The sequence below is a fragment of the Panthera pardus genome, unplaced genomic scaffold, assembly GCF_024362965.1.
Source record: "Panthera pardus isolate Hobbes unplaced genomic scaffold, ASM2436296v1 HiC_scaffold_25, whole genome shotgun sequence".
Classification (NCBI taxonomy): domain Eukaryota; kingdom Metazoa; phylum Chordata; class Mammalia; order Carnivora; family Felidae; genus Panthera; species Panthera pardus.
Genome location: NW_026526821.1, coordinates 31,135,877 through 31,150,400, shown reverse-complemented (window position 1 = coordinate 31,150,400; position 14,524 = coordinate 31,135,877).

The window sequence follows — 14,524 nt, the reverse complement described above, 5'->3', positions numbered from 1 at the left end:
GGGGGTGACAGATGTAGCTACGCTCCTGGTGAGCACAGCATGACATATGGACTTGTCAGATCGCTCTGTTGTACGCCTGAAACGAACGTAACGTGTCGGCTCTACTTCAATAATAATAATAAAAAAAAGGTTTTTAATTAAAGGTGAGGGGATGAGATTTTAGGGTCTGGGGTTAAGGTTTTGTGGAAGGCCCTGCCCGTGTTCTGATGGCATCTCTCCCTGTGTCCCCTGGGGCCGTGGTCCTACTGGGCCACTTCCCCTTTTTTAACCGAAGCTCTGCTCAGGCAGTTCCCTCAGCCCCAAATTCCTTCACCACCTCTGCTGTGGGGTTTTAGCTCAGATGGGTCCCCTTCTGTGGAATCTTCCCGTGTCTGCCCCCCACCCTGCCAAACTCAACTGCCTTCTTCCTGCCCCAGCAGTGACTGGTTTGTGCCATCCAGCCCCACTTTGAACTGCCCTGGTATTTCTCTGAAATCAAGTTCAACTTGATTTCTCTGTCTTTAGGAAGGTTGTAAATTCCTTGAGAGGAGAGCCTCAGGACCTTATAGAAGGAAATTCAGCTGAACTTGAACGTCATCCTGAGTATTACCCTCTCCCATTTCCTCTGATGGCTCTGGTTCTCGTTTCCCCTCGACTCCAACAGAATTTTCTGTTCTCTCTTTATGTCTAGCCATGTGTGAGGTATCCCAGCTACCCAAACCAACACTTCGTGTCACCTAGTATCCTTGCCACACTCGGGTCCTTCACTTGCTTTGTTCTGCATCACAGATTTGGCAAAATCAACTGTCTGATTTTGTCAGCATTTCATTGTCTCCCACCCCAGGCCCGGCTTCTGACTCGTTCCTTTGTTCTGGAAACTGGAGACTTCCTGTGTTTCTACTGGCAGTTCTTTCCCCATTGGTAATCTTTCTCGTCACCGGTTAAAATAATTCTAACATCCAATTTCAATGTGTGTGTGTTTGTCTGTGTGTGTAGTGGGTGGGTGGGGGTGGGTGTTTTCCTGCCACCACCAAGCAATTCTCTAACCCCACCAGGGCGTCCTATAGTTCAACTTGATTCTGACACAGTCTGCCTGGAGATCACGTCACGTCCCCCAGGTTAAGGGCTCGGTCCTGCAGGAATGACCGCTCCCTCCAACGCCCGCTTTTCAGATGCCAGCTGCAAGTCCGGTTGTCCCCTGAGCTTCTGACTGACCGCTACAGACAACAGGTCCCAACCATCCCCTTGCTGGAATGGTCACAGAACTCACAGTAACATTTTACTTGCGAGATCACAGTTTATTATGAAAGGATATCACCCAGGAACAGCCAGACAGAAGCGATGCATAGGACAAGATTTGGAGAAGGGTGTGGGGTTTCCATGCTCTGAACGCACCACTTTCCCCAGATATCCATGCGTTTACCAACCCGGAAGCTCTCTGAACCCGGTTCTTTTGGGGTGTGATGGAGGCTTCATTAAGTAGGGATGGCATTAAATCACTGGCCGATGGTGATCATTCAACATCCCAGCCTTGCCTCCCGTTGCCCTTATCTCTCAGAAAATTTTAAGGGCTTTGGGGGCTGTGAGCCAGGATCTGTGAATGAAGGCCAGATGTATATTGCTTTTAAATCTGAGGTTGCACTGATGGAGAGGCGGTTTCCAAATATATTTTGAGTGCTCTAAACTTTTACTGACATTCAAGACCTTCAGCTCTTGTCTAAGTGGGGGCGGGCAGCAAAAATAAAGAAGCATTTATATGCACTACTGGGTATTTACCCCCCCAAACACAAAAACACTGAGTCAAAGGGGTATGTGTAGCTCTATATTTATAGCAGCTTTATTTATTTATTTATTTATTTACACCCAAGGTAATTAGCATATAGTGCAGCAATGATTTCAGAAGTAGATTCCACTGATTCATCCCCTATGGATACCACCCAGTGCTCATCCCAACAAGTGTCTCCCTTAATGCCCTTGCCCATTTAGCCCATCCCCCCACCCACAACCCCTCCAGCAACCCTCAGTTTGTTCTCTGTATTTAAGAGCCTCTTATGTTTTGTCCCCTTCCCTGTTTTTGTATTATTTTTGCTTCCCTTCCCTTATGTTCATCTGTTTTGTATCGTATATTCCTCATATGAGTGAAGTCATATGATACTTACCTTTCTCTGACTGACATATATTTATGTATTTATTTTAAATGTTTATTTATTATTTTTGAGAGGGAGAAATAGACAGAATGTGAGCGGGGGAGGGGCAGAGAGAGAGGGAGACACAGAATCTGACCGAAGCAGGCTCCAGGCTCTGAGCTGTCAACACAGAGCCTGATGCGGGGCTCAAACTCACAAACCATGAGATCATGACCTGAGTCGAGGTCAGACACTTAACCTACTGAGCCACCCAGGTGCTCCTCTGACTAATTTAGCTTTGCAAAATACCCTCTAGTTCCATCCATGTAGCTCCAAATGGCAAGATTTCATTTCTTTTTGATTACCGAGTAATACTCCATTTTATATGTATACACATCTTCTTTATCCATTTATCCATCAACGGACATTTGGGCTCTTTCCATACTTTGGCTATTGTTGATAGTGCTGCTATACACATTGGGGTGCTTATGCCCCTTTGAAACAGCACACCTGTATCCCTTGGATAAATGCCTAGTAGTGCAATTGCTGGGTCATAGGGTAATTTTATTTTTAATTTTTTGAGGAACCTCCATACTGTTTTCCAGGGTGGCTGCGCCAGTTTGCATTCCCACCAGCAGCAAAAGAGATCCTCTTTCTCCACATCCTCGCCAACATCTGTTGTTGCCTGAGTCGTTCATGTTAGCCATTCTGACGGGGGTGAGGTGGTATCTTGGTGTGGTTTTCATTTGTATTTCCCTGATGAGGAGTGACGTGGAGCATTTTTTCATGTGTCTCTTAGCCACCTGGATGTCTTCTTTGGAGAAGCGTCTATTCATGTCTTTTGCCCATTATAGCAGCGTTATTTATAATAGCCAAGATATGGAGGCAGCCCAAGTGTCCACTGATAGACGAATGGATGAAGAAGATGTGGTAGGAGCTGGGGAAGATGGCAGAGTAGGAGGACCCTAAGCTCACCCCATCCCATGTGTGCAACTAGATGTCATCCACGAGCAATCTGAAGACAGGCAGAACAAACTCCACAACCAAATAGAGAGAAGAAGCTGCATCTGAAGAGTTAGGAAGGGCACAAAGGCAGTGGGAGGCTGCTCATAGGAGGGAGGGAGGAGCACCCACAGAGAGGGCAGAGAAAAGGGCCCTCACGCCAGGAAGCCCACTTGGGGAAGACAAATCTCCATAATATTTGGCTTAGAAAACCAGAGAGGCTGGGTGTGCCTGGGTGGCTCAGTGGGTTGAACGTCTGACTTTGGCTCAGGTCATGATCTCACGGTTTATGGGTTCGAGCCCTGCGTGGGACTCTGTGCTAACAGCTAGGAGCCAGGAGCCTGCTTAAGACTCTGTGTCTCCCTCTCTCTCTCTCTCTGCCCCTCCCCCGCTCACACTGTCTCTCCCTTTCAAAAATAAATAAACATTAAAAAAATTAAAAGAAAAGAAAAGAAAACCAGAGAGGCCAAGTTCTGTGAGTTTGTATCAGCAGTGGGACTTTAAGCCTGGAGCTTTAAGAGTCAGCTGACTCAGCACTGGGCTAGCAGGGAGGGTGAGCGATGGCTGGGTTGCTGCCCTTAAAGAGAGAGCAGCTTGCATGGAGAGGTGACTTAAAACAGCAGTTAACGCTGCCAGGGGCAAACAGGAGACAGATCTGTTCGTGCTGATTTCAGAGCGTGTTGAGGGACTTCTCTGGAAATGAGGGAGCCAGCGGGCACTATTTTCTCCTCCCACTCCCCAGCATAAGCACAGACACGTCTGTAGGAGACTGGGCGGCACAGACACTTGATACCTAACCTGCTGGCAGTGCATCTTGCTTACAAGGTCTCCTGAGGACTCACTCTCTCTAAGTCTGGGCTCAGGGAAAATTATTTTAAAGCCACATGAACCCTATCCAGCCACGGTGCACAGGCCACCTTGCTGTGCATGCCTCACCCGGCTATGGCCCCAAAAGCCATCTTGCTGCCCAGCCCCCAGATGCTCCCAGGCTTCAGGGGATCCAGCCAAGGACTAGCGGTCCAGCACAAGTTTTGCTAACATTACCACCCAGCCTCCAAGTTCCCCTGCCAGCATGCCTTCTCAGAGCTGGCCTGCTCGGATCTCACTAACGCCAGAGAGCAGGTACAGCTCACAGCAAGCAGGGAGTTAGGGCAGACAGTGAAAGGAAAAGCGACTCAGACACAAAAGCAGGGTATACACAATACACATAGGATACTCTCCCAAAGTGCCAGGTTTCGGTGAATAGGGGACACTGCGTTGCAGGGCCTTCCGGGACCTCTTCTTCCTAAAGTCACTATTTGCAAGAGCAGAAGACAGAGCTGACTTTCCTAATAACAGAAACAGACACAGAGAGGCAGACAAAATGAGGAGACAGGGAATATGTCCCAGATGAAAGAACAAGACAAAATCATAGCGAGAGATCTAAATGAAATGAATGCAAGTAATACATCTGATAAGAATTTAAGGCAATGACCATAAAGATGCTTTTTGGACTTGAGAAGAGTGGAGGACCTGAGTGAGACCCTTAACAGAGAGATCAAAAATAACATATCAGGGGGCGCCTGGGTGGCTCAGTCAGTTAAGCGTCCGACTTCGGCTCAGGTCATGATCTCGTGGTCTGTGAGTTCAAGCCCCGCGATGGGCTCTATGCTGACAGCTCAGAGCCTGGAGCCTGCTTCGGATTCTGTGTCTCCCTCTCTCTGACCCTCCCCCGTTCATGCTCTGTCTCTGTCTCAAAAATAAATAAACGTTAAAAAAAATTTTAAAAAATAACATATCAGAAATGAAGAGCTCAATAAATGAAATTAAAAGTTTACTAGATGGAATAAATAAATAGTAGATTATAGGAAGCAGATGAGCATATTAGGGACCTGGAAGATAGAGTAATTGAAAGCAATGAACAGGTGAGAGACAAGCAAATACTGCAGAATGAGAATAGACTTAGGGAACTTAGTGACTCCATTAAGCATAATAACATTCACATTATAGGGATCCCAGAAGAAGGGGGCAGGGCAGAAAATGTATTGAAGAAATAATAGCTGAAAACTTCCCGAATCTGAGTTTGGGGGCAAGGAACCAGATTCAGGGGGCACAGAGATCTCCCAACACATTCAACTCAAAGAGAACCACACCAAAACACATAGTAATTAATTTTTTTAAACATTTATTTATTATTAAGAGGCAGAGAGACAGAGCATGAGAAGGGGAGGGGCCGAGAGATGGGGAGACACAGAATCTGAAGCAGGCTCCAGGCTCTGAGCTGTCAGCACAGAGCTCATCGTGGGCCTCGAGATCATGACCTGAGCCGAAGTCCAACTGACTGAGCCACCCAGGCGCCCCAAAACACATAATTAAAATAGCAAAAAAAAAAAAAAAAAAATAGTGATAAATAATCTTAAAGATTTCAAGAGAAAAGAAGATTTACATACAAAGGAAACCCCATAAGGCTATTGCCTGATTTTTTAGCAGAAACTGTGCAGGCCCGAAGGGAGTAGCATGGTATATTCAAAGTGCTGAAAGGGAAAAATCTACAGCCATGAATACTATATCCAGCAAGGCTATCATTGAGAATAGAAGGAGAGATAAAGAGCTTTTCAGATAAACAGGAACTAAAAAAGTTCATGACCACTAAACCAGCCCGCCAAGAAATATTAAAGGGGACTCTTTGAGTGGAAAGGAAAGACCATGAGGGAGAGTATGAAAAGTAGGGAACACAGAAGCAGTAAAAAATAAACACTTCTGTAATAAATTAGTCAAGGGACTCACAAGATAGGAGGAGGTAGAATATGACACCATATACCCAAAACATGGTGAGAAGTGGAGGAGTAAAGAAAGGACCAAACTTAAGTGACCATCAGCTTAATACAGACGGCTGTATGCGGAAGATGTTATATACAAACCTAATGGTAACCACAAATCAAAACTACCAATAGATATGCAGAAAAAAAAAAAAGAAGGAATCCAAGTATATCACTAAAGAAAACCAGCAAACCATAAAAAAGAACAAGAGAAGAAAGGATCAGAGAAAAGCTACTAAAGCAATCACAAAACAAGTAACAAAATGGCAAAAAATACACATGTATCAATAATTTCTTTGAATGTAAATGGAATAAATGCCCCAAGCAAAAGACATAGGGTGACAAAAGTGGATAAAAAAAAAACAGGGCCCCTCTGTATGCTGCCTACAAGAGACTCATTTCAGACCAAAAGACACCTACAGATTGAGAGTGAGGGGATGGAGAAACATTTATCATGCAAATGGATGTCAAAAGAAAGCTGGAGTAGCAATACATATTTTGGACAAAATAGAGTTTAAAACAAAGACTGTAACAAGAGACAAAGAAAGACACTATATAATAATAAAGGGACAATCCAACAAGAAGATTTAACAATTGTAAATATTTATGCACCCAACATGCAAGCACACAAATACATAAAACTGTTAATAACAAACATAAAGAAACTAACTGATAATAATACAATAACAGTAGGGGACTTTAACTTCCCACTTCCATCAATGGACAGATTATCCAAACAGAAAATCAACAAGAAAACAATGGCTTTGAATGATTCACTGGAATAAATGGATTTAACAGATATATTCAGAACATTCCATCCTACAACAGAATACACATTCTTTTCAGGTGCACGTAGAACATTCTTCAGAATAGATCACATATTAGCTCACAAAACTAGCTTCCACCAATACAGAAAGATCAAAGTCATACCATGCATCTTTTCTGACCACAGTGCTATGAAGCTGGAAGTCAATCATAAGAAAAAATCTGGAAAGTCCACAAATACATGGTGTTGAATAACATGCTACTAAACTATGAATGGGTCAACCAAGAAATCAAATAAATAAAAAAGTACATGAAAACAAATGAAAATGAAAGCACAACAGTACAAAACCTTTGGGATGCAGCAAAAGCAGTTCTAAGAGGGAAATTTATATCAATACAGGCCTACCTCAAGAAGAAAGAAGAATCTCAAATAAACAAACTCATCTTACACCTAAAGAAGCTAGAAAAAGAACAACAAACAAAACCTAAAACCAGCAGAAGGAAAAAATAATAAAGATTAGAGCAGAAATATGGGGTGCCTGGGTGGCTCAGTTGGTTAAGTGGCCAACTTCGGCTCAGGTCATGATCTCACAGTTCGTGGGTTTGAGCCCCATCTTTGGCTCTGTGCTGATGGCTCAGAGCCTGGAGCCTGCTTTGGATTCTGTGTCTCCTTCTGTCTGCCCCTCCCCCACTCACACTCTGTCTCTCTCTCTCTCAAAAATAAATTTAAAAAACATTAAAGATTAGAGCAGAAATAAATCATATAGAAACTAAAAAAAAAAGAGTAGAACAGATCAGGGAAACCAGGATCTTGTTCTCTGAAAAAAAGTCAACAAAAATGATAGACCTCTAGCCAAACTCATTAAGAAAAAAAGGGAAAGGACTCAAGTAAATAAAATCAAATAAATAAATAATAAAAACATAAAAGCACAAATGGGAGAGGAGAAATAACCAACACCACAAAAATACAAACAATTATAAAAGAATATTATGAAAAACTATATGCCAACAAATTGGACAACCTAGAAGAAATAGATAAGTTTCTAGAAACATATAACCTACCAAAACTGAAACAGGAAGAAATAGAAAATTTGAACAGACTAATTACCAGCAAAGGAATTGAATTGGTAATCAAAAACCTCCCAACAAACAAAAGTCCAGGACCGTATGGTGTCACAGGTGAATTCTACCAAACATTTAGAGGAGTTAATACCTATTTTTCTCAAACTATTCCAAAAAATAGAAAAGGAAGGAAAACTTCCAAGTTCATTCTGTGAGGCCAGCATCACCCTGATACCTGATACCAAAACCACGAAGACAACAAAAACAAAAAACCCACAAAAAACTACAAGCCAATATCTCTGATGAGCACAGATACAAAAATCCTCTACAAAATACTAGCATACAGAAACCAACAATACATTAAAAAAAAAAAAAAAAAAGCATTCACCATGATCAAGTGGGATTTATTCCTGAGTTGCAAGAGTGGTTCAATATTCGCAAGTCAATCAACATGATACATCACATCAATAAGAGAAAGGATAAGAACCATAGTCAATCAACATGATACATCACATCAATAAGAGAAAGGATAAGAACCATATAATCATATGTTGGTGAGGATGTGGAGAAAAAGCAAACCTCATGCACTGTTGGTAGGAATGTAAACTGGTAGAGCCAATGTGGAAAACAGTATGGAGTTAAAAGTTAAAAAAAAAAAAGTTAAAAATAGAACTACCATCGGATCTAGTAATCACACTACCAGGTATTTAACCAAAGAATACAAAACCACTAATTCAAAGGGATACACGTACCCCGATGTTTATAGCAGCATCATTTACAATAAGGCAAGCTATGGAAGCAGCCCAAGTGTCCATAGATTGATGTATGAATGGATAAAGATGTGATATAGGTACAATGGAATATTATTCAGCCATAAAAAAGAATGAAATCTTGTTATTTGCAACAACATGGATGGACTTAGAGGGTATAATACTAAGTGAAATAAGTCAATCAGAGAAAGACAAATACCATATGATTTCACTCATGCTGAATTTAAGAAACAAAACCAACAAAGGCAAAAAAGAGAGAGAGGGTGTGTGTGCAGCAGAGAAGCCAAGAAACAGACTCTCAACTTTAGAGAGGATGTGGGTGAGGCATGGGTGAAAAGATGGGGAAAAAAAAGAAGGATTTATAAAGGAAGTGAATTTCCTCTTTGGTTTTCTTCTCTTATCTCTGCTAACACAAACATGGTTTGCTTCTGCTGTAATTACCCTTGAGGTTGTTTTCACCTACATTACGAATGGACCTTGCTTTGGGTGGGTTCCTGTAAATGTGCATGTAATTTGAGATTTTGGTGGGGAATAAAAGTGTGAAAATATGTCAAAAGCGTATTAACCGTTCCAACAATCATTTTGCAAGACAAATCCCTCCTTCACCTATTTGTGGATCCATATTCTCAGATGCTGGTTTGCCAGGCACATTTTCTAGTACCCTTCACATCACGGTCATGCCTCCTCCGTAATCACCACTTGTATCCTGGGCTTCCCCAGGACTCTCCCAGGACTCTGGCAGCCGCCTCTGTGCCTTTCCCCTCAGCTGGAACTTTCTCTTTTTGCTTTGAGTATTTCCAGCCAGGGCCAGCTTCCAGGCCTGTTGCGCTGACCACATGTTCTTCTCCTCAGAGTCCATGGTGTAATTTCTTGTTGGTGCTGGTGCATTAATATTCTAAGTCTGCACCAGTGGAACCCTCTCCCAAATGATATGCTGTCTCTTGTTCTCGGAAACTCCGTGCACTTGTCCTGTGGTATTTTCTTGAGAGGCACATAGAGATTTTAATTGTTTGAATTTTCTGGTGAACTATTATTTCTTTGAATGGCACTTTACGGCAAGACTGAACTGAACGGGGTGGGGCGGGGGCCTGGCTTTAGGTCACTTGTAATGGTTAGGCAGAAAGCCAGGCAGGAGCGACAGGAGGAAGGACCTTAGGCTTTCACCGAGGACCTCCCAGGGACCACCCCATTGCATCCATCTAGGAGTCGCTTTGTGGTTACAACATCCTGGCCCAGGAAGAGCTACGTTTGTGGTGTTTGTTGCCCTTGTGTAGAAAGCAGACCCTTGTCCTTACTTGACCTCTGTCTCTAGAGTGGAAATAATGCTGTGGTTTCCTATCCCATGCAGGTATTCAGCATACATCTTGGGAAAGGACATGTTAGTTGGCTAGTTATTACATAACCCAGGCCTGTTGCCAAATGTTGTCAAACGTTGCCATCCTAGGACCCACCCAAGAGAAAAAATTAATACCAGCCGGCATCCCAGAGGTTCCCGGCCTTTGTCTCTCTTGACTGGCCCCCTCTTCCCTTGGAGTGTCAGTGAATAAAGCATCGCCCTGCTTTCCTTCCATTTTGCTGTCCTGTAATTCTTTACTGCAGCGGTGAAAAGAATCAAGGCATCTCTCCTTTTCCATCTCATTCTCTGTAACCTTAATTCCTTGCCTGGGGCAGCAATGGAAAATGCCAGAAAAAATTTTAATCAGTGACATTTGGAAAAAAAAAAAAAAACAAACAAAAAAAACCCCAATGACACACAAAAAAACAGTTCATATTGTGGAAACAAAACTGAAGATCAAAATGAACAATCTGAACGTAAAAATGGTTGGAGGCTATGCCAAAACTCATTCTTGATGGTGTTTGTTCTTTTTCCTTTTGAATGAAGTAAAAGAGACCAGCCAGGACTGGAAATGGTCCCATTCCCAGCTCCCAGAAGCTGTCTGAAGAATTACTCTGAAAACTCTGGTTTTACTTAACCGACTCAGCCGTGCAGGTGCCCTGCCAACCAGATCTTCTAAACCAATCAGTTCCTCCCTTTCCCTTTTTTATGATCTAAATATTAAGAAATTTTTTCTTGCAAAAGCAATGTTTTCTATATACCATATACAGAGAAACTAGAATTTTGTGTAGAAAATATTAGTATAAAGGAAATAAAACTCTTACTATCCCCACCCTTTTCAAATTACTTCTATGTGTGTACGTAAATTTTGCTTGCCCAAATACAATCATCATTTTTGGACAAGTAACCTCCCCTCCCCCACACTCCATGTAACAATAGCTTGTGCAATAGCATATTTACCTAGCACTCTCTTCCTGTAGCTGAGAAGAGCATCCTTGCAATTAAATAAGCTGCCAGGGGTAGAATTGTGCAAAGGAAGAGCACACTGCTAGGCTTCTGAAGTATGCAGCCAGAGCGGTTGTACCAATTTACACTCCCACAAATGTGTGTTCTGAATTCCCCAGCACGGTATTACATTTCTTTCCCCTCAATCATTGCCAACTGGATAAGTGGAAATGGCATTTAATTATTTTAATGAATGATTAAGGCTTGTTGATCGCTCTAAAATTAAAATGTGAAATCCTGGCTTCTACAAAGAGGCTCACGGGACAAAGTAAAGAGGACACATTTCCTAACAAACTTCTAAGTCGTTGCCTCTTGGTTTCTTGGTCTCTTTGCTTGTTCTTACTTGTCCGAGGAACCCAGCTACTCCTACAATTGATTTTACATCCTGTTTTTCTGATAATCCTTATGAATGTTGTTGTACTCAGCCTGGAATAGTCTAGATAGCTTCCCTTATAAATGAGTCAGATACGTGGAAGTATGATAGAAAGTAGAATGGGAACTATAGCAAGCCAAGAATTTCTTTCCTGATCAGATCTCATGAGAGATTGTCTTCTTTCTCTTTGAAATTCCTTTTCCTTTTTGTGAAATGTACTTTTTCAGTACAATGTTTCCTCTTTCAATGGGTCTTTATTTACAAGAAACTGTGTGTCCAGTGTGGCAATTCAGTTGCACACTCCTGCTCCATTTCTTTTTCTTCTAAAGAATAGGGACTAAGAAATTAGGAAGAAAAAGGAATTTACATTCTTATTGGTATTTTCCAACTTTCTTAGACTTTGGTTCTGACACAGTGGTATGGAGGTATTCTTTTTTTTTTTTTTTTTTTTAACGTTTATTTATTTTTGAGACAGAGAGAGACAGAGAATGAACGGGGGAGGGTCAGAGAGAGGCAGACACAGAATCCGAAACAGGCTCCAGGCTCTGAGCTGTCAGCACAGAGCCCGACGCGGGGCTTGAACTCACGGACCGCGAGATCATGACCTGAGCCGAAGTCGGCCGCATAACCGACTGAGCCACCCAGGCGCCCCGGTATGGAGGTATTCTTATGCACACCGTTTTTCTGTCTACTGGCCAGAATTGTTCTATTTCTTCCCAGGAATTTGTAAATGTACATGGAAATGTAAATTTAATTAATTAATTAATGATTTGAGAGAAAATGAAGGAGAGCACAAGCGGCGGGGGGGGGGGGGGGGAGAGAGAGAGAGAGAGAGAGAGAGAGAGAGAGAGAGAGAGAGAATTTTAAGGAGGCTCTATGCTCAGCACAGAACTTGACTCAGAGCTCAATCCCATGACCCTGGAATCATGACCTAAGCCTAAATCAGGAGTCAGATGCTCAACCAACTGAGCCACCCAGGCGCTCTGTAAATGTAAATTGTATGTAACAAAACCACAATATTATTCAGATAGGAAGTCACATTCCTGTATGACCATCTGATAATTATCATAAGAGGGACCCAGTTGGAGTTATTTTTCTTTTCTTTTCTTTTTTTGGAGTTATTTTTCTAATGATGTTGCTGGATTTATTTTAATTTTCTTGTCCCAGGGACACATTGGCAAGGAGGTCCAGGGTGGTCAGGGAAGCAGATTTTGCCCGGGAATTGAATTAATTTGGCCCGCACAGCCCTCCAGGCCTTTTCTAATCTTTAGGAAGAGCAGTACATCAAAATGAGTCCTAAAATTCCTGATAGAACGAAAAGATAAATGTGGAAGATGACAGCGTCAGGACTGACTTCATAAAAGAAATCCTCAGATCAAAATATCAGCTTTAACTGTGGTGTTTACAGCTGCATATTCCACTTGGTAGCTACTTAAGCCACACGGGCCATTTACATTTAGATTAATACAAGGGGTGCTTGAGTGGCTCAGTTGTTAAGCGTCTGACTTCAGCTCAGATCATGGTCTCATGGTTCGTGAGTTTGGCCCCGCGTGGGGCTCTGTGCTGACGGCTGGGAGCCTGGAGCCTGCTTCGGGTTCTGTGTCTCCCTCTCTCTCTGCCCCTCCCCTGCTTGTGCTCCGTCTCTCTATCAAAAAAAAATAAAATAAACAACAAAAAAATTTTTATTTAGATTAATACAAATTAAATGAAACTAAAATTCAGGTCCTCAGTCACACCTGCCACGCATTTCAAGAGCTCAGTAGTAGCTCCACGTGGCTCGTTCTGGTTGAGTAACTTTTATTCTTGAATAGAAAGTCTCCAGAAGTGACATGCATTTATGCTAATGCCCAAACACTTGTGAGTTTAGACTGTCGTTCAGGAACAATTTTTGGCAAAACTCCAGAGGAGGAGGAATGTACTTCCCCCGACCCACTGATGTTGGGGCTTGTTCGTGTAAATTACAATGTGTCCAGAGACTTGAAATGTGTTCCCCTTCTTGCTCTCCCGTCTCCGTCGTCTCCATCATGAGAAGAGCCTGCCTTGTGCTGTAGCTCTCGGTTCAAAGGAGATGAAACACTTTTGGACTTAGTAAAGATCCAAACCCGTTAAACCCATTCTGTCGGTCCAATCCCAGCTGACCCGCAGCTGTGTGAGTAAAAAATAAATATTTTTGTGTTGGATGCCACCGAGCTTTGGGCGGTTTGTTACACAGCATTACTGTTGATGTGTGAACTGATATCATGCTATTCACTCGTCTTTTTTGTAGAAATTGTTCTCCCTGCTTTGAATATTCTCCCCTTCTTCGTCCACTGGGAGAAATCCTTGGGATACTTCCAGGTCCACATTCAAATATCACACCTGCTATGAAATCTTCCTGGATTTGTTTTGTCCACCATATAAATATAGGAAAATATTCTGTTTTCTGTTTTTAGTGCAACATGCTTATGTATGTATCTTCTTTTGTTCACCTGTCACTAACATACCCCTGCCTGCCAGGCACGACACAGGGTAATGGAGATACAAACCAAATGTAACCAGTGTCTTCACACACCTAGTGAACTTTTTCTTATACATCTAGTACAGCCTTTTTATTATACGGTGTTATAACTTTTTTTTTTTTTCATTCTGAACTCCATAGAGATAAGGATCATATTTTATTCCTCTTCCATCCTTGGGAATACATTTACCAAGTCAATTAATTTTGAAACTATTTTGCTTATAATTTGACTTCCCATTTTTACCAAAGTTATGCATGCTAGTTTACAGAATCAAATAGTTCCACAGTATTTGAAAAATGAGAAAATGAGTAGGACTCCAACCTACTCCTTTTTCTTAGAAGCAAATATTTTCATCTCCTTTAGGTTATTATTTTTGGTATTTATCCCTATATTCCTAATAACACACTTCCATTGCTACTTCTTGATTTTTCAATTGTAAACATTACCTTCTGACATCCTATTATAGAAAATGAAAATTTATGTCTCTTTGCCTTTCCAATCTCCCACATTCAACCTTACTCTTCCTGTCCCTTACCCCATTATTCCAGTAAAGATATATTATAATTTTACATAGGTCAGGTTTTTATATTGCCATGATCTGAAAATTTTACTCACAAAGGAGCCATGTAGTAAGCTAGGATTATTTTTCCTCTCCTGTTCAACCATGTGTTTTCTTAGAGTTAACAATTGCATATTGTTTCTTTTTATTTCTTGTAATACCATGAATCCAGCCCCCAAACGCTTCTCCAATTGTCTAAATCTCTCAATGCATTCAGATACATCATAATTTCCTTTTTCCTGAAAAAGACT